This window comes from Callorhinus ursinus, unplaced genomic scaffold (assembly GCF_003265705.2).
Source record: "Callorhinus ursinus isolate GAN/ISIS: 27379988/994484 unplaced genomic scaffold, GSC_fseal_2.0 scaffold3, whole genome shotgun sequence".
Lineage (NCBI taxonomy): Eukaryota > Metazoa > Chordata > Mammalia > Carnivora > Otariidae > Callorhinus > Callorhinus ursinus.
Window position 1 is genome coordinate 20225710 of NW_027397065.1, and position 4138 is coordinate 20229847.

At 31.1% G+C, this 4138-nt stretch overlaps 1 pseudogene; it reads right to left on the minus strand.

Moving 5' to 3' along the window:
- Positions 1 to 1408: 1408 nt before the first annotated feature.
- Positions 1409 to 1505, minus strand: LOC112820497 (U6 spliceosomal RNA; annotated as a pseudogene).
- Positions 1506 to 4138: the final 2633 nt, after the last annotated feature.

Sequence of the window (4138 nt, forward strand, 5' to 3'; positions counted from 1 at the left end):
TTTTTCTCTCATCTGACCTGATGCACTAATCACTAGGGCACTGTTGTGTTATTCAGAACATGGAATGAGGTCACATTTCTCCCTAGTGGGGAGTAAATAGCAAATGTACTTTAAAAACTAACTGGCATTTAATGCCTAATTCTTAAGATTAGTTGATGTTAAAAATAAATAAATAAAGCCAAGAAATGCTTACTTTCTCACAAAAGAATTTGACCAACATTTTTTGGTTAACAATTTTCTATATGTCTAGTCATATATATTTTAAAATAAAAAAGTATGAGTATATTGATCAATGAGTTGAAACAATATAAATATATTTTTTAAAAGATAAAACATGTATAAGCTTAGATTCCTTTTTATTGTTTCTTCTCACTCACAGCTTTTAAATAACCTGACACAATGAATTTTCCTCATTCATTATTATTTTGTCTGTGATTTTAATGTGGGTACTACTTTAAAAATTTTGGAGAAGTGTAAATATATAAAAGGAAAAAGTAACATAATGAACCTCTATGGATCTAATATCCAGTTTCAAAATAGTCAGTATATTTTTCTCTAAGTCTATACTTATTCTCCATCCACAGCCCACCTTGGTTTTTTATTTTTTCGGGTAAATCCTAGATAGCACTTTACTGCATCCAAAGATCCTTCAATATGTATCTATAAAAGACACTTTAAATCATAATTCCTATATTTTTATCTCTTCTAAAGTAATTAAGTACAAATCTTTAATGTGAAAAGCACAGTATTCACATTTCTTTCAATATTTCATAGTATTTTTAACTTACAGTTTGAATCAAGAAACAAAATATATTCAGTGCATTTTACTGATATAATTTAAATTGCTTTTGATTTATAAGCTTCCCATCCATTTTTTTCCTTATAATTTATTTGATAAAGAAACCAAGGGTATTGATCCTATATAACTTTGCACATTCTGAATTTTGCTCATTGTCTCCCTTTGTATCAGTTAAGGTGGTCTGCGTACCTTTTTTAGTTCCTGTAAAAAGTGGTTGTGTTTAGAAGGCTGATCAGATTTGTCCTATCTTTTTTTTATAATAATACTTCACAGGGGGAGTTGTAGCTTCCTATTGTATCACGTCAAGAGGTACATTATGTCCATTATGTCTAGTTTTCATTCTTCTTGTTCTTACTCAGATTGATCTAACCAGTTAGGATTTTCTCATTTTTTAAGCATCAATACAAACTCAGAATGATACCAATACCAGGATTTTTATGAAAATTAAGATTATGAAAACGTTTAAGATGTCCTGCACTTTTTTTTACCTTCTACATTATTTTAATTAAAATCTTTTTCATTCTTTCGTATCTTTCAGTTTATTTATTTTTATTATGATACAATACACATAACATAAAATTACCATTTTTGCCATTTTAAAGTATATAAAAGCATATGGGATGTCTCATGAATTTACATGTTAGTGTTTCACAGGGTCTGTGCTAATCTTCTCTTTGTCATTATTATTTTAGTATATGCATGCTGCTGAGACAACTTGCATTTGTTTTTATCTTTGGAATATATCTGAATATCTGACTTGGTCTATATTCCAAATTACCCTATCTTAAAATCCTATTAATGAATAAATCTGATGGCCCTTAAGCATTTTTCATTGCAAATGTGTTTCACTGTTTTGTCATTTGTTATGTATTGATTATGATGGTTGTCATACTTTTTGGACAAGTAACATAACTAAAATTATTAATTTTATCCTTTATTAATTATATTTTGTGAGTCACAATTAAGACTAGTTCCCTACTTTCAAGTTTATAGGTGAATTATTTTCTCCTAATACTGACATATTCACTGTGGAGATAATTTTGTCTTTTCTTTGTGTGGCTATGCCACTATTCCAACACTACTAATTATAAAGAATATTTTTCTCACTGATTTCTAATGCTATGTTTGTAATATACTAAATTTTTATTTGTAAATATGTCTATTTCCAGATTTTCTATCTTAGTTCATTCATTTTCCTAATAGTTATTCTCTGGCATATAGCGGTCATAAAGTACACCTCATACAGAAGGGATTAGAATATACTTTTCATGGTTTTTATATTTTCTCTATTCTTATTTGTCCTTTCATATAGACCTTATAATTTTTTTATCTCAAGAAAAAAAGATCCATTTCATTATTGCAATAATATTAAATTTACAAGTCAAAGATTTTTATTGTATTCACATGCATGGTTGGTTTGTAGATTTCTTTTTTGGGGCATTTTTTTATCAGATTTTATAATCAATATTACATTCACCTTATAACAAGAATTTGGAGGGTTTTTTTCCCCTATGTTTATTTTTCAAATAATTTAGCACTTGGATTATCGTTAAAGTCATTTAAAGCAAGTCACTTGTGAAAGCATTTGGATTGAGCTTAAATCAAATAATTTTACCATAGTATGTATTGATTTGGGCTGCTTGTAAAACTTTTCTCTGAGAGGGGCGCCTGGGTGGCTTGGTTGGTTAAGCGTCTGCCTTAGGCTCTGGTCTTGAGCTCAGGCTCCCAGCTCAGTGGGGAGTCTGCTTCTCCCTCTGTCCTTCCCCTCTGCTCATGCTCTCTCACTGTCTTGTGCTCTCTTTCTTAAATAAGTAAAGTCTTAAAAAAAAACACCTTTTCTCTGAGAAATGATATTCCTTTTCAATATTAAGATATAATTCTTTATTTCAGGAAAGTTATGTTAAATTAGTTTTTATTTTTATTTTTTAAATTTTTATTTAATTTTTTTTTTTTAATTTGACAGAGAGAGAGAGAGAGATAGCAAAGTAGGAACACAAGCAGGGGGAGTGGGAGAGGGAGAAGCAGGCTTCCCGCTGAGCAGGGAGCCCAATACAGGGCTGGATCCCAGGAAGCTGGGATCATGACCTGAGCTGAAGGCAGATGCTTAATGACTGAACCACCCAGGCGCCCCTAAATTACAGTTTTTATATGTATTCCTTGCTCTTGCTTTTCTTTTCACTTGGATTGTGTGTGTGTGTGTGTGTGTGTGTGTGTGTGTGTGTGTGTGTAATTTCTCTACCTTTTTCTATTACTTCCTCATTTTATGTCTCTATTAATTTTTGCTTGATTTTAAAATTTACTATTCTATTTTTCATTGTCTATGTCTTTTACTGTATCATGTGTGATACCTCTTCATTTTAATTGTCTATTTAGTTTTTATTTCTAAAATTATTTTAAATTTATTCCTAAATCATTCTGGAACTCAGGTCTATTTTCAAGCTCTCTTATTTTCATAATTTATTTTTCTCATTTTTTCTAGCTCTTATGCTTTCATATTTTAATTTTATTTGGCTTATTTTGAAATACTAAGCTTCAATTTTTAAATCTTTTTTGGTAGATCATATTCTTTTGTTATATCTTCATTGTCTGAAAGATGTTTATTCTCATATATTTCTTTTCAACCTGGGGTGAATTGGTATGGAATTCAACCACAATGCTATTGTGTTATGAATGTTTATATGAAATGAGTTTTTTTTAATTTTAAAAATTATCTTCCAAATATGGGAATATGCCAAGGTAACTTTCATAGCCTCATGGCGGCAGGCTTTTCTCTACCGTAAAGCATCAAATAGCCAGTTCAGGTACTGTGAGAACTGTCTCCTTTCTTTTCTTTTTTTACTATTAACAGAGTATTTCCTTTCTTTCTCTCTCTTCCACACTGCCTGCCCCAACTTTTTTTCTTTTTTCTCCATAGTATCTTTCTCCTGCTTAATTTGTATTCTATTCCCAACACTTTCTCTTTAGCATTGATTTTGTCCTTGAAGGAAACTTCTTCAGTTGGTTGGTTTCAAGCTTTCATAACAACCAGACAACCTCAGCACTGTCTAACATTCCTAAAGTCCCCTACACTCATCCTTACAGTGGAAACAGAAAACCTCCTCTCCTGATGCTTTCCTCAGATAGCTACGCCCGACTTCTATTCCAGAGTCTTCTCTTGCTTTCTGAATGAATCGTTCTTTGCAATTTACCAGCATCAGGGCTATCAGAAATGACTGCCTTCTACTTCCTCTCACACAGATATACATGGGTGTTGGTAGTTTGTCACAGTTTAATGGAATTTTGTGGTTTGTAAGAATAGCACTTGATTACTTTGGTTTAAAATGCTTTAAATGTTCTATT